At 44.7% G+C, this 22,729-nt stretch overlaps 1 protein-coding gene across 1 annotated transcript in view; it reads right to left on the bottom strand.

Annotated features, from left to right (window-relative positions):
- Positions 1 to 20,773, bottom strand: part of LOC138249740 (solute carrier organic anion transporter family member 2B1-like) — a 464,484-nt gene extending 443,711 nt beyond the window's left edge. The window contains exon 1 of the mRNA XM_069203799.1: positions 20,702 to 20,773. The gene's annotated coding sequence lies outside the window, so the exon portion shown is untranslated. The remainder of the gene's footprint in view (positions 1 to 20,701) is intronic.
- Between the last annotated feature and the right edge of the window lie 1,956 nt (positions 20,774 to 22,729).

Here is a 22,729-nt window from a genome sequence, read left to right as displayed (position 1 = left end):
TGCTGCTTCTGCAATGTGTTAGGGAAGCAGATGTGGCAGGTGGAAGTCCAATGATGGCATCCAGTACTTTGGGCAAAAAGGCAGAGAATGATGGTTGTGATATTCCGGCAACTAAGGCACAGTTGTTTGAAAAGAGCCACTTGCCAGCATGTGAAGTACGGCAAGCAGCTTGGTTTCTGTTGGGATGATGCGGGTTGTCAGCAAAGCGGGTGCCAACTGCGGTTCAATGTTGCGCAGCAGCTGCTGAATGGCCTGCCATTTCAACCTGTACCTCTGGATGATGTTGTGTTCCCTGAGGACATGAAGGGTTGTTCTGGGGCAGAATATCCTCTCCTGCCTTCTGCGCTGCCTTTGGGGTCCCTGCTGGTGTTGTTGTAGCTACTGTTGTTGTTGCTGGGCTCTGCGTCTGCATGCATGCTGGATTAGAATCACCTCCATGTCTCCCTGTTGCTGCTCTGCTGCTCTGCTGTGCTTCTGTGTGTTCTGATTAAATACAGGTGTGTTTGCCCCATTTTAATGCCTGCCCTGACCCAGACATTAAATTTTGACGCAAATCGGGCTGTGCGTCATTTTACGGGTCCGCCTCCCGGCCATGCGTCATTTTTGCCCGCAAGCATGGCTGTTTAAGTCATTTTTTGGACGGGAACGCCTACCTTGCATATCATTAACGCAAGGCGGGTTGCCGCATCCAAACAATGACGCACACAGCAGAATTTTGTCGTCCACGGGCGTCAAAGTTTAAATACGGGGCAACGTTTGCGCTGAATGTGCGTCAAAATTTTTGATGCACATTCGGCCTAGACAGAGTATAAATATGCCCCTCTGAGCTTGCACTCCCCAACATTGGGAAATATGCATGTATCCCCCTCCAGAAGCAGTGGGCATGTTCCCCACCTCAGAGACTGTGACGTTGCACTTCCCAGCATTGGGAAATGGGCATGGAGTCCCTTCCAGGAGCAGTGGGTGACTTCAGCCAAGGTTTCCCCCATACCTCTTCCCCTGAGGTGCCTGCCCAGTTCAGAGATGTAGCCCCTGTACAGTGTGGTGCGAAATTTGTGAGGATCAAGTTGGGGCTTGGACTGTGCTTGTGGCCATGTGGGCATTATGTACTTTGGACTGGGCATTGGCACTTTCTGGACAACTGCTCATGTATCTTTGTTCTATAATTGGGTCATATGGTGGGTGTTGCCTTGCTATTACAATGTCAGTGTTGCCGAACTGTAATCCTTCTATTATTATGCCATGCGTCGTGTGCCATTGGTTTACGTCTGCAGCTGGTTGTGTGTATGGTGTGTGTGTGTGTGTGAATGGTGTGTGTTGTGCGTGTGTGTGTCACTCTCCTTTTCCTCCTTCCCTCCCTTGTGTGCTAGGAGGCTGTACTCACCATTGTCGTCTTCATCAGTGTTGGTGTTCCAGGTGGAGCATGGCGTAGAAGAGCATTGGGAAGACTTGCAGTTCCGATTGCATGGCAGCGTTGATCCTCTCTATGTCTCTGCTGGTGAGTCTTTGGTCTTCTGTGATGTGTTTCCACCAGGCTTTTGATGGCGTTCATACCGCCCCAGAAATCCTGGCGGTTTGCAGTGTCATAATATGGTGGGCGGTATCTTGTCTTCCGCCTGGCTGTTGATGCTACCGACGTGGTGCGTGGTGTTAACGCCCTGGCGGATGGTGTGGTACATTGGCTGTTATCACTACATGGTCGTAATTTGGCTGTAATTACCGCCAGCCTGTTACGGTATTACCGCCACTTTAACAGTCACCGCCAATGCCATAATGAGGGCCTAAATTACATAAAGCTGCTTTGGTGGCAATATCATCTTTCGCATTACTCCTATTACATGTGACACTTATCAAACTTGCTTTCTTTATCATGGTCTGTTTTTGTGCATCTTCCCAGGGTGTGTGATTAATGTTTCCTTTTGTGATCATTCCCTAGCAGGTTGTGTCAGGGATGACGTTTGCTCATTATACTCTTCGCTGACCTTCACTTCTTTTTCTGGTTGATGTTCCTCCTGCTCCTCTTTTCAGCAGCGGCTGGTGACATTTGAAAGTGGTGGGGCGTAAATGTATGGGATGAGTACCCTGTGGTAAGCGTGCATAGCGAGCGAGCTCAAACGTGATAAAGGGAGGGGTTCAGGGTGGATCTCCCCCGAGAAAACTTTGAAAAAAGAGTGGCCAAATCGTGCATTTTCAAGCAAGTAAGTAAAGCAATTGTCAAATTGTAGTTATGACATCAATAAAGAGATTTCATACGTGAATGACGTAGGTAGCTGCTTATTCAATATAACCAGAGAACTGAATGCCACACTGCAGACACACTGCATTAGACCTTGTACTAAAGCTTTTTTTTTTGACAAAATAAGCCCTGCTGGTAATCAACCTCCATCCCAAAATGAAGATAACTTCCATGTTTGCAAAGTCACTTGTATTTAGTACATTATCCTTCCTAAGCCCTTTTTCGTGTTAAAAGAGCTATTATAGAACTCCAGCCTTTAATGTTCTTGCAAAAACAAATGTATCACCTCACCCATATGTCTGTCCAGTCACTACCTACAATTTTAGGTCTTAGTTTTAAAACAAATTATCTATTAACAAAGAGGCCGTAAGGTCAAGGCAGGATGTCGCCCACTGTTATACATTTTTGGCAGTTTAGCTCTCACACTAAACATTAAATCTGAAAATAAATGTATTTAGTGAGAGTTTTCAGATAATTGCTACGAACAGCAGCCGCAGGCACAAAAAAAGAAAATGACCCATTGATCCATACCAAAGAGAAGGCTTTCGATCGCAATAGAACCGTGAGAGACCTATCACCAGTTAGGGCCCCATGAACGCATGCACACACGAACACTCACGCCTGTGCACTTTGAAGAGCCAGATTACATAGCCCTTTAGAAAAGTGCACACACCAGGGGCGTATCTACCACTGGTGCAACAGGTGCAGTGGCAGCAGAGCTCTGAGTTGCCCAATGAACACTGACAATTGTTGTATTTTACTACCCCAACAGCAGTCAAATGGGTCATTTTTAGGGTCAAGTGCACAAGAGATCTGGGCCCTATTGTAATCTTTCTGTGGGCTTTTAACCATGTCCATCAGTTTGGTTGGTTTGTGGGCTTGCCTTTTAAAACTCGCTTGATTTCATTAGTGAAAGGCATGCATACATCATGCCTTTTCCGTGTTTAGCCACCCTCAAGAGCACCGGTAAACTACTGAAAACATACGAGGCTCCATGTTTTCTGTATGGTTTCTGGACTACTTTTTATTTTTATTTCTTACACAGCGCGATCTCACTTGGGCAGTAGTCATGTGCTTTGCATGACATCGACCCTGGTACATGGATAATTGCAGTTTTTCCAAATACATGGATAATTGCACTTTTGCCGATACGTTTGACTGCAAGCAAACTTCGATTTCCTTTTGTGTGTCTCGTTCACGCTCATGGTGGCCGTCAGCTTGCTTATCGGAAACAGTTTTACTTTTAATTTTCAGGTTATGTGGCAAGAAAAGTCCGGTTAGGAGTTTACAATGCTAATAGCTCTAACTTGAGAAAATGCGAGACCCGTTGCATTGCAAATACTTGTTCTTGTTTGCACCAGGGCAGGTCCCATGATATATATCCTTGCTACGCATCTGACTCACACCACTGGCAGAGGCACGCAAACTTTAAAGAGCCAGGTTAAGTAGCCTTGTTTTCGCCAATAATACCCACATCAGTGAGTTCCATATTATACTTCGGCAGAGGGATTAAAATTAAAGGTTGGTTTTACCTGTCTCTGAGCCTTCTCTGTTAAAAGCTTTCTGTCAAACGGTTGCATTCATTTAAGGCATATAAAAGATTACTCCTTGCTTCAACATGCAGAGTGTAACATCCACAGAGGAGAAATGCAATAATGGCAAATAAAGGATTTTCTGCAAGTCCTGTGACTTGTAGGAAACTGAACAGAGGAAATGGTTTAAATTTGGCAGGGCAATGAAAACTGTATCCTATGGGTGACACCCCCCATCCCAATGATGCACAGTATCATGCTGTACCTGATGCACAGTGTCGCGCTACACTGATAGCTGGAGAGAGGGAAAAATGATCAAGCTCCAGTTCAATGAAAGTAAGAGCTCACGGGCAACTGATGCTATACCAATGCTTAATTTGTGCTTGTTGTTTCCAGCGCGGAGCACCGGCACTTAATTTTGAGGGCTGGCTCGTATTTTTCTGCTTCAAGCATTAACTGCAAGCAAAAGACACATATCGGAAAGAAGGAGGAAGAGAAAAACAAAAAAGCCTCATAGTGGGAGAAAGCAGAAAACTGTAAGAGTGAGCTGAAAGGGCAGGGAGTGGCTGTGAATGGATTGAAGCGGCTTGAGATGGCTTCAGGATTACGCTGCCTCAGTATTGCATGATCGCACATTTAATTGCAACAGCCGCGAGTTTAAGAGGAGGACTTTGGGCACTGGCACATTTTTATCTACAAATTAAGCACTGTGCTATACTGAGATGCTTCTGGTGGACTGTCTCGGCTTCCTGAAGCTCTTGTGGTGTCTAAACACAATTGTTTCACTGAAACATGAAAAGTGTCTGAACTGCTAGCTAGAGAGTACATTTTTCTATTTTTTCACCATCGTATTTTTTAAGGACTATGAACAAAATCATACAAACAATATAACAGGCTTGTTATACATGTTACAAACAGTACAATACAATAGGCTGGACAAATATCTATAAAGTTATAATTCCAAGCAAGTCATTTAAAATTAGACATAGGTTCATAAAATCTGTTCAATATAAAAACAAAATAAACCATGTCAGCTTACTTCGAAGTCACCCTGCAGTCTGCACTGAACTACAAGCAGTTTTCTCGAGATACACTAGGGACATGTTCTGTTAATATAGGCATTATAGTGAGTTTCTTGCTTCTAAGTCCATCCCAGTAACAAAAACAAATCTGACAAATATTTGTTTAGGAGAGGTATGCGGAACGCTCTAGCACAGTGGTTCCCAACCGTGAAGACTCCTCAGGGGGTTCGCGATTGCTTAGAAAATTAAATAACATTAACAGATTAGGTCCATGGCTTTCAGTAATAACTCAGTAGGGGATCCTCGCATTCCGATAATGATTCTGTGGGAGTCCTCGGGTTCCAGTGATGATAAAGTGTGGGTCAAAAGGTCAAAAGGTTGGGAACCACTGTTCTAGCACACAAGGAGCATTGCCAAACATTGGCTTCGATTACTAAAATAAATCGCCTCAAACCAAAATACCTGTGTCCTGTAATCTCATACGCACATCTGTTGCCACTTGACGTGAAGGTGTTTCTAATTAAACATTTGCTCCTAGAGAAGCCCTAAGGCCCATCCTGGGGAGGAGACACAGTGGTTCCGAATAAGAGTTGAATTATTTGCTCAGAAACAGAAGAACTGTGGAATGAAGCTCTGTAACAATGTTACTTTTATTGCTAATTAAACTATCTTGCATTGTCTAAAATAGAAATGTGTTTCCCAAGTTTTTTGTTTTGCTCTCCCAAAAATGAATTCATTTATGGCATTAAAAGTAAAGCCAGTCCATAGCACCTTAAGGATGAGACGAAAACATGGTTTTATGGTTAAATAACCCTTTTCAGTACATATTATGGTGAATTTGAGGCGGCAATTAATCATTTCCATTACCCTAAGGCAGATAGTTTGAGTACCAGCGACTGAAGGGTGAGGACCTGCTGCACCCTCATGATGTATTCCTTCATGTGCACTTCTGCAACCGACAAGGTATCTCAGGTGCAAAAATGTCCAATATACATGCTCACCTGTGAATGTTATGTGTGTAAGAGAGTGAATGATCAGTATCTCAATAAGGCTACCAAAAAAGCATCCTTAATTATCATTTTCTTTGCACCCCATTCAGCCACACTGCCCATGCCTAAAGCAAGCCTCTACAGCAAGTCCAAGGCCTCGAATAAACATGCATGATCAAACTGTATCCAGGTGTCTGCAGAAGAACTGATGTGTCCACTTCTATCCACCGCTCACTTCACTTAGCATTATTGTGCCAGGAGTTAGATCTGACCAAGTGCCACAGTCCTGCTGCCACCAGTAAACATATCTAACTCAGGTCATGGACCTAAACCACAACATGCCCCCAGAAGAGCCAGTGTGTCTGCTCCTATTCACATTTTCACTCCCCTTTGCTCTGCATCATCAGTACAAGCACTGATAGTCATCTAGCCATCATATGACCACTGGCTGCATATTAAGAATACCTATGTTTAATAGAATGTCCCAAAACATGTCTTCAAACCTGTTTGTCTCTGTCTCTGCCGGCTCGTCATTCCACTTAACTCAGAAGTAGAGTACCAGCACTTAGAGCTGTCCAGGTGGGATGGACCCACTATACCCACATCAAGTGGTTATCTGCCAGGAAACTCTTTCATGACTGCTGAAGCACCTGTGCCACTGCCAGCCTCTCATTTCATCGCACTCTGCCCACGTGCATAACAGGCGTGGCTCCTTTCTATGGGTGGAGGAGCGTTGCCCCCCCCCCCCCCCGGCAGCAACCGCTGCAAATCCTTTTAAACTGAAAGGATAATATCTAAAAGGGGCAGAGCATTGGGGGTGATGAGCGAAGCGGAGTGCTCTGTGCACTCCCTTCAGAGTGTTTGGCCGGCATGTGCTGTAGGCTCTCTCCAGCCCAGCAAGAGAGCCTGCACAGGCTCCCAGTCTGCCTGGGAGTGCCCTGGCTGGGAGCTCCCAGCCAATCCTGATGCTGCCTTGAGCAGCCTCAGGACTGGCGCAGGGCATGCTGGGAGCCTGTGCCTGCAGCAGTGACAGGAGAGGAGCGGCGGGCGGCACAGGAGCAGAGGTATGTTTTTTTTGTTTTTTTTATTATTGTTATTATTTAATTATTTTTTCCTGTGCACATCCGCACACCCTACCCCACCCAGCGCCAGCCACGCAAGCCACTCCTGGTGCATACCTAGGGCGTGGAAGTGTGAGTGTGCGTGCGTTTACATAAATCCCACCTTTAAAGTACTTATTAACAATGTGGACTAACTTTAGTGCAACTTGTCTCCTTGAGTCCTGCAGTTGAAGTTTATACACCCTCACAAATGCTGCATTGCAATTTCAATACACTGAAAGAGCCCGGTAACACCCCGCAGAAGCCCGAAATGATGAAAGGCTGATCCAGCGCTCTTTCAGCTTTAACCTGTTACCACTAATCAGGCCATTGTGATCTCCGAAGCACAAGCTCCGTTCAAGGATGCACTGCAGTTAGGGCCAAGCTCTTTAGGGTTCCCCCAATTTGGACGCTATAACAGCGCCGCTACATCAGTTTTCACAATACTATGGAAGGGTTAGAAACAAAGTTATAAAACCAGCTCAGCTGGAGGCTCGCGTGGCTGTATCATTAAGACGACAGCACGTTGTCCACTAACAAGTGTAAGAGAGAGAATTTAGGCCCATATTTATACTCCTTTAGCACCGAATTTGCATCATTTTTTTCTACCCCCAAGCCACATATGTATCCCCCATGCTAAAATGATGCACGGGTGGCAAGAGGGGCTAAATTATGGTGCTAAGCTTGCTTTGCACCAATATTTAACACCTGTATTGGGCGTTAGGGGACCTGTGCTCTGGATTTGGCACTAGGGGACCTGTGGACCATGGAATGGGTCCACGGGTGCCCTTCCCAAGCCCCAGGAACACCCTCACCCCCACCAGAGGGACACTAGAGGATGGGGGACCCCATTCCAGGTAAGTCCAGGTAAGAATTAAAAAAAAAAAATGTTTCCATTGGGGGACCAAACTTGGGGCCCCCTGCATGGCACAGGGTGCAATGGCCATGCCATGGGGACACTTGTCCCCTGTGCTGGCCATTGGGGTGGTGGGCATGACTCCTGTCTTTCCTAAAACAGGAGTCATGTTTTTGGTAGTTGTGTGCCAGGAAAATGGCTCTATTGTGGTTAGGGGTTTTATTTTGCCTCTAACCAGTATTATACATTATACCAGTATACATGTATATGTATATATATTATAGCACCCATCAGGGCGCAGGTAATGTGGTGAGGTTTATTAATTACTACCAGCTGGGCTGATAAAAAAACAGTCAGGGTAAAGCTTCTGCAACATTCCAGTTTTACTTACTGTTCAGGGGATTAACAAATCTTCTGAATTCATCAATGCTGGGCCTCACACTTTCCATGAGTGACTCACTGTTGAAGAACACTTGTTACTTCATGCAGTCCCACCCTGCAGCGCAATGATTGGCTCGGGCGGGAGCTGCAGGCGCTCCTTCAGAGACTTGGTGGCTGTAACTGTAACCCCCCGGGCTCTTAACATTGCTGCAAGCAGGCAAGGGTTCAAGTGCGCATGTCTGGTTGGGCAGAGGAAGGCACCCGTCAACTTGACATGCGTACTTCACCCCAATGAGGCCCTGCTAAACCTGTGCCACTCAGCCATTTAAGCTACACCCCTGTCACCCACGCCTGACTCCGCCCACCTTCACACGCAAGCAAAAAGCAAGGAAAATTGTGCCTGAGAGGGTCACGGTGAAATAAAAGCAGTGATGTGGCACTGCGTCTTAAACAATTAATTATGGGTCCTGGGGCAAATAGAAAAACAGGGAGGCAACACCCCCCCCACACCCCAATAAAGAAACCGCCACTGCCTTGTTTATCAAGGTCGTTATCATGGTATCTCATGCCCTTGCTAGATCTGGTTTAAGCAACCCTCTCCTTAATTTTCCATGCAGTGTGGTCCATCCTGCTGTCACTCACTTCAGCAACTTCCTCCTCACAACTGTTGGCGTCGGCCCTCTATTTCTCTTCTAATGTGTGGTTATTTGTCTTTTGCCTAAATTAAGGTGAAATGAAATGGTTGGTGGCTTTTTTGGATTTGGGTCGGGCAAACATCCCCACAGTGCACTCTGCAGGTAGGCAGGGCAGCTGCCTACTACTCTTACTGTTTCCACAATTTCCTGCCAATATTCTCTGATATTTGGTCATTCCCATATCATGTAATACAATTCTGCATTTTCCTGCTGATATTGCAAGCATGCGACTCGCATCCCCAGATACATTTTGTTTACTCAATGTGGTGTGAGATAAGCACTGTGAATGGAATACAACTCTGTTTGATGAAATCTCATGTTTGATGTGCTTCGGTATATCATACAGCATCCTACTGTATTCCACCTCTGTGAGCTCTCTGTTTAACTCGGTTTTCCACTTGTGCCTCAGTGTGTCTAGGATTCCCTTCCCCTGTTACATCAGTGCTCTGTAAATGATGGTGACTGATTTCACTCTCCTATTTATAGTACATAATATTTGCGACCACAACCCCTGATGTCACAGGGGTTCCTCTGTTCATGTACCTCACATGCTCTGCAAAGTAGAATTTTTTGTGATGTACATCAGGAAATAACACCAGAGAAGTCAAACTCCTCTGTTAATATTTCAAATTATTTTACTGCCACACCCTGGTATAGGCCTACTACTCCTATCATTCCCATTCTATGCCACTGTCACAGTGCTACCTCACCCAGACATTTATTGCAAGTGGTCAGGCTTTGTACCGGAAGCTCACCTGCATACAGAGTTTTTGTGAGACACCCTGGCTGTCCCCTCCACCTTCCTGCTGCACCTCTTCTTTAATAAACCATCTCGCCACCCATTGCCGTTGTGCTGCTATGTAACAAAGCTTGAAGTCCTGTACTGGCAACTTCAATTTCTGTAGTACCAGACATCTTCCACCTGCTCCCCATATGAATTCTGTGAATATTTTGCCTAACTTAACAAATATCTGTCTTACTATTTGTATTGTCAGTGGAGAATTCACCAAACTCCCTTAGCATTGTCACTGGCCCCTTAAGGGGCCTTTGTTGCATCACTTATGTATAGCATAGCAGGATGTCATCTATGTAGAGGGATATGCAGTGTGTTTGTGTTCCCATTGTTATCACCTCATATTATTTACCCTCACAGCAAAGTGCCACCAAGGGTTCTACCACCTGTGAAAAAGCAAAGGTGACAGTGGTTATCCCTGCCTCGTTCCCCTGTGCACCTTGTATTCCCACGCAATCACCTTTTCACTTTTGACCTGTGCTCAGGGTTCTTTATATAATAGCTGTGTCTATTTGATGAACTCTTCCCTAGTTCCAGTTTCTCCATAGCAGCATTTAGATAGTCCCACCTCAAGGAAGCAAATGCTTTGTCCTTGTCTATCAATAGGACCATTGGATTTTGTTGGATGTTGCAGCTCCAGCCAGGACATTAATCAGCTTGCAGATTTTTAGGGCTGTGTTTCTACCCAATATAAACCCATTTTGGTTCCTTTGTACTAGTTGAGTCATGTGTGGAAGGAGTCATGCTGCTAGTGCCCTGCTTAGGATTTAAAAATCTGTGTTTACCATTGATAGTGGTCTAAATGCAGAGAGTGTATTTGCTTCCCTGCCTGCTTTCGGTTACATCACCATTAACGCCTTGCCACCGTCGGTGACAGCTAGCCTTATGCTTAGATGAATTGCATACTTCCACCAGTATTGGTGCCAGGTGATCTGCATGTGCAGCATAAAATTCTACTGGTATTCCATTCTTTGCTGCTACCTTCCCTCTTGCATGGCTTTAATTATTCTCTTTACCTCCCCTTTGCTTATTTCCATTCCCAGTTCCCTTTCTTCTGGGTCTATATTTTTCAGTCCTTTTGGTCCCAAATACTGTTGTAGCTGGTCTCCTGTGACTGCATGAAGTGCTTTGTACAATTGCTTACAGTACGTTACAAATACTTGATTGATTTCCCAAAGTGTGTGCATGCCCACATTTTGTTGATTATTATTCGAGACTATAGCACTACCTCTTTTTTGTGGATCAGCAAGCCACGCTAGCGCCTGCTTTATCTTGTTTTCCGTGGGCCCTAGGAGTGTATTGTTTATAATCGAACCCTCCTAACTTTTCAACATTTACTACATACTTTACTCTTTCTTCTAGTAATGCGTGTGTTAGTTTCAGAGATATGGGTCCAGCTTTCTCCAGCTCTCTAATTATCCCCACTTGTCTCTCTAACTCCTTCAACAATGTTGGTCTTACTGATATGGAAATGCACCTGCCTCTTACTATCTTATTGAAGGCCTCCCACTCTGTAACTCTCAAGTCATTGGAGCTCCAGTTCTCTTTAGAGTAGTCAAGTACCTCAGTTTTTATTTTGCCCCTACTGGCTAGATCCTCCAGTGCTTACACCATCAGTGCTCATGTTGGGATAACATTCCTGCCTTTCCTTCTTCCTACATTCATTTTCAGTGGGTTGTGGTCTGAATACGTTCTGAGCAGGTATTCACTACTTGTTACTGCCCCATGTATATCTACATAAGAGCCTACCCAGCTGAAAATACAAATCTTGCATCCCTAGTAATATGAGTAGCCTCCCTCTCCCTGATGCTGTGCTCTCTATGTGTCAGTCAGTTGCTATCTATCTATCTATCCAATTTTTCCTTACCTATCTTAACCACCACCAATTAGGCATTGGAGGGTGTGATCTGTCTAGTTTTACTTCTGTTCTGCTGTAAACATTCCATCCTATAATTTTTGGTTAATATATCAGTTCTGCTAAATAGCTGGACATTTCTGCAAAGTAATCAATTTGATCACTATTGAATGCATATACATTAATAAACACCACATCTTTCCCATCTCTGTTTCCATATAAAATGGTATATACCACTTATCTATATCAACTTGCCTGTCCTGAAATGAAACCCCTAGGTAGATCCAAACCAGCACTTCCCTGGTGAATGTCAAATACTGTGAGAAATATGCATGCCCCTACATCTTTATTGCTGTGTTATTTCTTCTGATCTTAGTAAGTGGGTCACTTGACGCATCACCCATGAGCTTCCCTATGCTTAACATATGCTTGAACATTATACTGTTTCCTCATATTGTTGAGACGTCAAAAGTTCCATGACAATACCTTGTATGATGCCATCTCATTGTTTTAGGTTGTCTGGTTCCCACTTCTTCCACTTTACCCTCACACCGCATTCTGCACCACTGGGTCTCACCTCACCCCTCACTTTCTAAGTGATTCCATCTGTCTTGGTACGCACACCATAACATTCAAAATAACAATTAATATTGCCCCCACTTTCTCCCTTCCATGACTGTTAGGCAACTGTCCCCTCTTCAAATCTATAACTGTTTAGAGGCAAAGCTCAGATTACTTGTCCAGTGTCTGACCACTGTAGTGAGGTTGATGTGGTTCTTTGCTCTGGTTTTCTGTTCACCCTTGCCTTGATCCCTCTTCTCCCGGGCCCCAATTGTTCAGAATGTGTTGTCCAGGCCCAATGTTAGTTAGTGCTGGACAGCTGCTATTACTGACTTCGTTAATATTGATTGTTTTTGATGGTTAATTGTCATCATATTATTTAAGCTGGTGTGTGTCCTGTTAGAATTGGCATCTCTCTCTCCTCTTCATTTTCCAGGTCTTGGGACTCCCCTGAGCCTGACTCTGCCGCTGAGCTGCTCCCTGAGGATGTACTTTTATTGCTCATCACATCACAGACACTGCTTGCCTTTGTTACTGCCTGTATTGTCTGGCTGAAGGTTTCCTTGGTTGGTGTCTTCCAGGCTGACAACTGGGCCTTGCTGTTTGCCAGGTACCTTCCCACTGCGGCAACCAAAAGTCACACTTCATTTGGGCCAGTAAAGAACTGCGTTCCATTGTCACACATTATTTCTAGTTTTGCTGGAAAAATCATTGCGTTGTTCATTCCCATTTCTCTCAGCTTTCGCTTAGCTTTTATGAACGATGCTTGCAGATGTTGAACCACCGTAGTAAAGCCTTACTATTGCTCACCATCAGCTGATCCATTGCTTTTGATTTTTGCAAGACTATGTCACAATTCTTGAAGTGGAGGAGTTGTGCCAGCATCGGTCTAGGTGGTTCTCCAAGCGGCAATGGTCTCACTGGAACTGGACGTGCTCTCTCTATTGCAAAGTGCGGGGTTAAGCCTTCTGGTACCACTTCTTCCTTGATCCATTCTTATAAGTATTCCACCACGTTAGATACTTCTTCTCTTTGTATTGGTGCCACTATTTGTGTATTGTTAAGCCTTGCTTTCCCTTCTGAGTCTTCCACCCTACATTCTCCGAACCCTACACTCTTAGTCAGCTTGGTCAGTTATCTGTTTTTACAACTCTGTCATCTGTGGGCCAATTATTTTGATGCCTTTTTCCATTTTTGGGACACTCTCAGACACCTTTTGCTGATCATCCCTCAGTAAGCTCAGGTCAATTGAAACAGTGTCTATTTTGGATTCCATTGAGCACTTGACTCTAGGGTTGCATCCAGTGTATTTGTTCCCTCTGATGTGCAGGTTCCAGTGCAGCCTGGCGATGCTTCCTGTTCCAGCTTCTCATTCTGCATTTTTGTTGGTGGGGTTTCTACAGTGACATCCTTGGCTTTTGTTTTTCTTCGCATTTTGGCCTGCACTGCTCTCAATTCAGTCTCCTTCTCACCTGGAGATGCACCTCTGTTTGTGTGGTTGCTGCTTCCCTATCTGTCAGGCTATTTCTTTTGGCCTCTCTCAGCTGTTTCTCTTCTTGCTGCAGGTGCTTAGTTGTCCCACCTTTTGGAGTTTTCAGTGTGTCTTGAATGCTGCAATTAATGTCCCCACTGTTGTAACTCTGGTGTTCTTCCACTATGTTTCCCACTGATTTGAGGATTCCATTGACCTACATTTACTTGCACTACAGGTTTATGCCCTCTCCAGGGGGGAGCAACACCTATCTTTATCCATTTGCCCTGTTTGCACCTTATCAGTGTCTGCAGTTCTTGACTCTCCCTTAATGCCTCACCCTGTTCTGCTGCTCAGGGGGAAAAGGGGAGTTCCGCTATTCTCAGCTGTGATCAAGCCATCCTATTATTCCTAATATCACTTCCCCTTCACTTGTCTTTATTTTATTTTTTTCCTTCTCGCTCTGGTAGGGAGTCAGGTGGACACTCAGCCTGCGTTGCACATGTGTCTTTTGGCCCCAGGCCACCAGCTTTTCCACTCCTCTGGCTGGCCTGCTGTATCCTTCCTTGATGTCTCCTCGGGGGGATGGCCGCCTACTGTTTTCAACCGCCCGTTCTCTAGTGAGGTGTTACACTATTGTGTCCTTTGTTACTGCACCTAGCAAATTTGATCTTTCCACTGCTTGCAGTAGGGAGGATTAGTGCAGCCCCCATCAGGATCTCTCAACCGTGTGGATTCTGCCATGCAGGCCACCTCCTCTCTTGGTTCTCCGGCTCCTTTGACAGAGCACTCCCCATTGCACCAGCCCTACAGCAGTCTCAGAGGTCTCTCCTGCTCCTCCATTTTTTGACCCTGGCCTCTTCTGGTTGTGTTTCCCCTGAGGGATAGCCTTTGGTTTACTGATTCTTCATGGTCCCCACCTTGTTTTGATGCAGTGGTGGATTAGTGATCCTCACACTCTACTTTTCCCCTTTCATCGTGGAATAAGGTGGTCCCTGAAGCTGTCCTCGCCCCTGAACCTCATGCAGATTTTCAGTGGTTGGCAGCCAGGATTGATGCCTTATGGTGCCCGGTAGCTTGGAAGTCGGCTCTTACACTGCCTGCCCCATGCTCTTCCTGGCAGATTGTGCCTCCCACTTCTTTTTGGTGTATTTCTGTTCTTTTAGAAGTTTCATGTTTAGTGTGGATTAGGAGCTAAAGAAAAAGTATCCCAGAAAATGACCTCATAATCCCCAACCCTTCCTGATCTCCCTTGCTCCACCCACTTCCTCAACTCTTGCCATAATGTTATGGAGAGGGGCTCGACATAAAAACATTTTGCTTCAGTGGCTCAGAACAAAAAAAGTTTGAAGATCTCTGCCTTGTTACATTTAGTAAGTGATAACTCTGAATTAGGAGCAGGTGAAGGTCGCGAGATTGGTGTCTAAAAAATGTAAAACCCTCTTTAATGGTCAGAATTGAAGGCACAATTCTGAAAATCCTACTCTAGAAAGTTGCCTTTTGCTTGTCTCAATTGTTTAGTGCATGCAGCCTGCTCCTAGGTCACATGCCTAACTATATCTGCCAGTTGGTCTTTGTGTATTGCTCCCAGACAGTAAGACCAAGGTGTAATATCTGTTGATAGAATGGGGCATCTCTGACTTGATGTAGGGGCAGAGCTGTCAACTACCACATTTGCAAAGCACAAAGGCTCTGCCTTAGTACACTCACAAAGGTTTGGACACTAGTATTTTGTGACCCCCATGCAAGCTGGGTCCAGGATGAGAGGCAGTACGTTCCAGACACCTCTAGGATTGGAAGCCTTCAGAACCTTCTCCTACTTCAAAGCTGACACCAGGTATAAATAGCAGAAATCAGACCCCAACTCTTCAGTGCACTTTTGAACCTATGGAAGACTCAGAAGGACTGCTCTACTGCTGTGCTGGAAAAAGGACTGCTACTTTGGTGCCCTCCTGCCCCAGAGAGAAAGCTGGGACCAGCATCACGAACCCAGGACCACCAGAGACACTCAAAGGGCTAGCTGTCTGTCTTCAAGATCACAACCTCAGGGACATAAAAGGCACCAACCACCTTTGAAACCAGTACCTAGACTCTGTCTGTTGTGAGTCTTGCTCCCAAAGTTGTGCCACCCAGTCCTGGACCCTTTGAAGTGGGACTGAAGGTGACCTGCCAGCCCAGCTATGGTCCTCAATAAAACTGATGCAAAGTGACACAAAGCCTCACAGAACCTAGCCGTACAGCTGCCAGCCTCATCAAAATCACTGCAGAGTAAAGCAAAGCAATGCAAAGTCTTGCCACAGGGCTTTCACCTTTATTGCAACTGACGCAGATTGACGCAATTCTCTGCCAACCTTAACTACATAGATTACTCAAACTGATGCAAAGTGACGCAAAACCTCACCACACAGCTTAATTAGAACACACGCTGGACAATACGAAGCCTCGCAAAGCAACGCCCCTCAACCAGGATTTAAGGTACTTTGTTCAGCTGGACTAACTTGGTACCTGTACCTGGCCCGTGAAACTGGGACATTGTCCTGGTCTGGCATGACCAGATATTCACAGTTGGCACTTCATTCTTTTTAGCACTATTTTCACCCAAGCCTTCAAAATTGCATATGTCCAGTTCGCTAATTGGAGTTTTGCAATTTTGCTCTCAAATAATGTACTAAATGTTAATCTAATTTTGTAAATTGGTGTGGGTTTTTTCATTTGCTGTGTTTTCACTTTATAACTGTCTGAAGTGCAGCATAAATACTTTACACATTGTCTCTAAGTGAAACCTGACTGCTTTTGTGCCAAGCTACCAGAGGATTAAGCACAGGTTAATTTGGAGCTATGTTTAGGTTCACCCTGACAAGGTCTATGGTTAATGCTTGAGTAGGGTTTCACACTCCTTAAGCAGTATCCCATTTTCTTACACAATAAAACCTTGAAAACAAATACAGAGTAGTGGACATGTGGGAAACCACCATTAAAAACTTTGCTTATACATTTTTCATTTGCAAATACAAGTTGCACCCAAGTGTAAAAACACAACTGAAGGCACATCATGAGAACTGCCCACAAAGGAAAACACAATCCTAGTTACAGGCCTGGAGTTCATAGTATCAACAGATCTCTAAATGCAAATGCTGAAAGCACCCATGGGTGAAAATAATAATATCAGCTTCTACCTTCTTATGCTCCATTGCATATACTGGAGGTACACACTGGGAATAATGCTGATAAAATGTAATGAAGGTACATGGGGGTTACACCAGAGTCTTGAGTGCAAATCTGTAGGCACCAAAAGTAGAAATGCAATACTAACTGGTGCTAGAATAGACCATGTTCTTGGAAAATGCTCAGCAGCCATGCCGGTAAATACAAACAGTGGAAGACTAACAACATGAGCTGCCAGTGATGAAAGCAGCAGTCTTTCTTACTAGATAACATCACTGAGCAAGGACACATTTCAGCTGAAGCTTAAGGGTACAGCAGCAGCCTGGAAAAAGTTGCCAGCCCAGACAATACATAATAGACGGGACGCTGTGAAAACCTGTCCCTCAACAGTGCACTTAGGCACATCATGAAGGTCCAATGGTAAGAGTGCAATACGGGCAATAGCTAGTATAGAAAAGGCTGAAGGGTAGAAAAAACAACAAGAAATAGGATAAAGCGAGCCACTGGTGGCATACCACCAGTGACCAGCATGCAATGTGCCTTTGCCAAAATACTGCAATGAATTTTGGATAGTGATGTTTGCAGCTTAACAAACACACAAGTGAAGAAAATAGATTAGACTAGCACACCTGCAAACTAGCAGTGACCAATCAACAATAGTCCCCTTCACAAAAAAGATAACACAGCCAAAAGAACTAACAAAATGCATAAGCAGACTATCAAAAACTAATGGTCCTCTGTGACGAGACTTCAACAGCACAGACGAAGGAGTTGAAGGACAGATTAAGGTGGTCATTATGAACATGGTGGTCCGTGCCGCCATGCCGGCGGTGGCGGTAATTATCGCCACCGGCATGGCAGTCCATACTGCCAGATAATGTTCATTGCATGACCACCACTTTTTTAACACTGCCACCGCCAGGCTTCCACCACCAGGCAGCCTGACGATGGCACAGTTACATATCCGACAGCGCAGCGCTGCTATATAATGAGGCAGTTTCCACCAGCCTTTCCCTGGCGGTTTACTCTGCTCTCTCTATATCTATAGATAGATAGATAGATAGATAGATAGATAGATAGATAGATAGATAGATAGATAGATAGATAGATAGATAGATAGATAGAAACACGTTGATAGACAGACAGATAGGGTTGCAAATAGATACATAGACAGATAGATGGCCGGCACATATTTAATCAGTGATATGCTAGTTTAATGTCTTTATAAGCATGACATGCAAGAGCACTGAAAACAAGCTACAGATGCATACAAGTAGGACATACGGACAAATTTGATTTACAAGTTTAGCTGTGGATCTCAGTTAAAACATGTAGAGGAGTGCAGTTATAAATGAATTTCAAAGTGTGCATTCTAACAAGCAAAAACATTTATAAAGCATATATTCAAATGGCCACAAACTTGTTAACTGTGAAGTAGGCATCCTCAGATAAAAAGCAGCTCCAAAAGTAATTTACAACATCATTAGAAAAACACAGGAAATGATAAAGCTGGAATGCGTTCTGTGCTGTGAAGCCCAGGAGAAAGCACCCTGCTATCATATCAGGCTCTAAACACAAAGGCAACACTAAAATAATAAATAGCTACAAACAGAAAAACTGGCACTGAAGGCAACTACCTTGTCTGGGGATATGCTCCTTGTGAAAGGGCAAAAAGCAGTCACTGAAAGTGAAATTAGCCAGTCGCTGAAGTAGGCTGACTCACTTCCCCTTGATGTATTCTGTATTGGGCATAAGCAAAATATGAATGACACAAGACGAGAGCGATGGATGGAGAGACCTGGCTGAAAGCCCCTTTAAGTTCTTTAAGTAAAGTATATTAAACATATAATTTTTGTAGAATCAAAAGGCATTGGCTATCGCCAGGCCTAAAAATGCTATCAAATACCGAAACAAACACAATACTTGCGTTCTGTACTCTGCCCCGTAAGATTATTGACAATATTTGTGAACCACGATATTGTGTCTGAATACCCACAATTAATTCAGACAGCATCCGAAAACTCTAGAGGTCACTACGATACATCACTGCCACTTTCCGAGTTGTTGTTGCAGTATTCTTCAATGGAACGTGTAAAGCTAATAAGAAAAGTTTGTGAAAGAAACGCCAGAGACTGGAAATCAAGTGTCCCAAAGACATGGAGCCATCTAGTCACCCTGCTGATCTCATTTCCACAGCATGTTATATTAATTAAAACTTGAGGTGCATTCTGACCACAGGTAATGGTTTCTTGGCATTGATATGCAGTCAGAAATTAATGGGAGTGGCTTGGATGATAGGGATCGGCATGGGACTAGCCAGCATGTGCTGATGAGTACGGAAAGAGTGAACACTAACCGAAATGTGAGTAAGGCTCCATTCACCTTTTTTTGTGAGCGAGGTGAAATCGACTTGATAAAAATACCTCAAAAACACTTGAGAGTGAACTAGAAAAATTTGGTATTAATCTTGCTCGAAAACAGAAAAAAAGATTGTGCTCATGCAGCTCGGTCTTACCTGGTTAATAAAATGCTGTAAAGAGAGGTGAGATGCCCACAACAATTTTGACTGACAGCTGACAACCAATTACAATGGTCCTAGCATCGAAACGTATTCTAATTTTTAAAAAAGGAAGTCAATAAGAATGCTTCTTTCAGCATTTTGAATGGCAATCTTTTCACCCACATGCTAGGCCCATTCTGATAAGCTGCTGGTGGCCAATCAGACAAGGTCTAGGTCAGCTTTGTACACTGCCCGCTACTCGCAGACAGCCAGGAAACAAGAGACACACCCCTTCTTCACAAGAGAGAAGAAGGCAGCACATGCACATTTCTTAATTGTTTTCAGGTTTCATAACCTTTGGTGACTTTCCTATTATTTGTGTTTCAATTTGCACCTGTAACATTTTTTCCCCAAAGAAGGGACTTGCCCGAATTGCACTGGAGAAAGTACCAAAAGTAGTAACTTCTAGGAAGCTGTGGGATAATAATTTGACTGGCTTGGATCATTAGTTGGAAACTTGATAAACACTATGAATGGGATGACTGGAATTTTTTCAAGCAGCACATAACAAAATAAACAAGGTTTCTGCAAAAAGAAATCCTGAAGTAAGAATGAACGCTCAAAATGTAATCTTAATTAAACTAATTATTCCCTTGGAGCCCAGCTTGACATTTTGAATTCCCCAGTCCTCTTTCTAATGTACCTAGAGCAGAAGTGGAAGGCTATGGAATGCTGCAACTTATACAACCTCCTTCCAACAGCTTCACATCACACAACGAGAAATAGGGTGTGCTACAAAAAAGGGAGTCCCTTACTCCTCCTTTCAAAAGAAAATATCATAGCATTGCATGGTTAACCACCATGATCTAGAGACCTTCTATTCTGCCCAAGTCCATCCTATATTGGAAAACTAAGGACAAAGGAGTTCCCACCGCACCAGTGCTAAACATACACTGAACCCATATTAACACAAAAGGAAACCATTACCCAACTGGTCTGAGGCTGTGTAAAGAGGGAAAGAGAAAAATAAAACCTTGTGAGTCCAGGGTGAAAAGTTCTAGGAGTTCACGAGTTACTAGAGAGTGTATGGTAAATGCAGTTTCACATCTATACTTCACGAGTGGGAGGAAAGGTATGGTAAATCTAACTACATAGGGCACTCTTAGAAGCCCGTCACAAAAAACACATTTATTGAAAATGGTGCCCCTTGGATTCAGCGTTTAATATTCTAGCAAATGAGCAGGGCCGCAAGGCCAGGCTTGGAAGTAGCGCCTCGATGCATAATCATTGGATTCATTAACCTTCTGCAGCTGGAGGGAGGCGCTGTCCTTCCGGAGGACACAAGGAACCAGCAGGGATAACACGAATTACAAGGAAATGCAAGGTAAACCGATAGAGTCTGCTAGTTAGACCAGAAGCAGACTGAGTTCACAACATTAGTTGTAAGAACTCAGCGTAAAACAAACACGGAGAAAGTGTGTACGGACACCAGACACGTCTGGACACGTCTGAGATGCAGGAGGTTGCATGTAGTAAGATACTCACAGCTGCCAGTCCACGGGGCTGTAAATCGGCGTCTCTGTTAAGTGCTCACCCTGCACCGAGTATTGCAAATGCTTCTTTCAAAGTGAAAAGACGCGCTTTTAAAGTCGGCAGAGAGGGCGGGATTCTGAGTGTCAGCGGGAGACAGACGGCTGCAACACAACTAGGACTGAGTGCCTCATTGTAATAGCCTTTAACAAATCTGCAGACAAGCTGTCGAGCGCCGCCTCAGCCAACACCCAAAGTTAAATTACGCCTTTCTCCATCGAACTCTAGGCTCTGACCTTGACTTCCCCTGGGAAGCGGCTTGTGCTTCCAAGCATCTCTTACACAGCCTAGGAGCTACTACCTCCAAAACAAGCATTTGCAATGCCACAGGTCTCGCATTTGCTTGAATTACAGCTATTGGCATTGTAAATTGATACCTTGACTTTTCTTGCCACATAAATTGATCATCCCTGCCTCATAATTTCGTTTTTTTCCACCATATAATTCCAGCGGCCCTGCATATAACTAAAGCACTTCCCTGCTTTCTTTATCTGCATCAAAAAAAGAAATAGCGGCCTAATTTAAATCTGCCATGCTAATTCCAATAGAGTACCACTTTCCCCATCCCACTATCAGAGTTGCTGGCTTGCGCACCTCGATTTAAAAATGAAAGCCACCGGACTTGTCAATGCTTTTTTTTTCTTTTTTGCAACTCCCATTCCCTCTTCCAATTTCTTCCTTCTGTGCCTCCTTGCATAAAAAGAATGGCAGCAAATTAATTTTAGATGAGAAAGTATGCTAATGTTGACATTTGGAACATGTGGCGTTGAGGGCCATAGGCCCTCATGCAACTAAATAAGGTGACACAGACGCATAGTGAGGGTGCATGTAACTGGTCCTGGGCACGTGCACCTGCCCTTTTTTATTAGCAGGGTCACCTGACTGGTGACTCCTGTGATGGATGGGTGTGGGGTGGGTGTAAAAGCCAGCCCTCAGCAGAGTGGCAGGTGGAATCACTAGAACGTATCCAGCAGGACACTACATCCCTCCCAAACTTTATTTCAAAGAAACAAACAACTGAGTCCAACCTGTGGGAGAGAAACATAAACAGAAAAGAAACACTGAGGGCCTGATTACAACTTTGGAGGACGGTGTTAATCCGTCCCAAATGTGACGGATTTACCACCTACCGTATTACGAGTTCCATAGGATATAATGAACTCGTAATACGGTAGGTGGTATATCCGTCACATTTGGGACGGATTAACACCGTCCTCCAAAGTTGTAATCAGGCCCTGAGTCTCTTCAGGTGGTCCGCCGGACATGCTGCATGGAATAGGTACAGCTGAGCACTCAGTATCACAACACACCTCAGTTGTTTAACCACACTGCTCTGGACACGGATGGCAGTGTTGATGACGTCCAGCTACTTCAGTCACCTGTCCATGATATCACAGTTCGCTTGGGGACTGTCGGTCCTGTCCTGCCTTGGCTCGCCGTGTTGGAGTCTATTTACAAAGTTTGATGCTGGTGAACCAGGAGCAGCGGGGAGTCCACTTTAAGGATCTCTGCAAGGCATTCCGGCTCCAGCGATGGCACATATCTAATAACTGCAAATGACCTGGATGAAGAAGCGTCGTCCTTGAAGGTCTTGGTGCATCCCGACGTCTAGTGGTAGAGCACCGTCAGACTTCCCTCTCATGCCTGAACTCCATCAGACAGGAGTCTCCTCAACAGTGCTGAGTCCTATCGCAGGCCAAGTGAAGGCGTCACTGAAGAACTGCACACAGGACCACATCCCAGTCACGCATGAAGCCACAAAGGTGGTTGTCGCAGGGTTGGCGTGCTCAGGCCGCCAGGACTCAGGTGCTCTGGCCTTAGTGCAATAGTCTTTAGATGACCAGTCTCTGTCTGTGACCTCTTGTCACGGTGGCTTTTCCTCGGGATCTGCACGTCGCTGAACAAGAAGGCCCACCTCCTGGCGTCATCGACTCAGAAAGCTTTAATAGCACAGAGTTATGATGAAGTCAGGTGGGGGAAGGG

This window comes from Pleurodeles waltl, chromosome 8 (genome assembly GCF_031143425.1).
Source record: "Pleurodeles waltl isolate 20211129_DDA chromosome 8, aPleWal1.hap1.20221129, whole genome shotgun sequence".
Classification (NCBI taxonomy): domain Eukaryota; kingdom Metazoa; phylum Chordata; class Amphibia; order Caudata; family Salamandridae; genus Pleurodeles; species Pleurodeles waltl.
The sequence above is the reverse complement of the archived record's forward strand: the minus strand, read 5'-3'. Positions and strand labels throughout refer to the sequence as shown.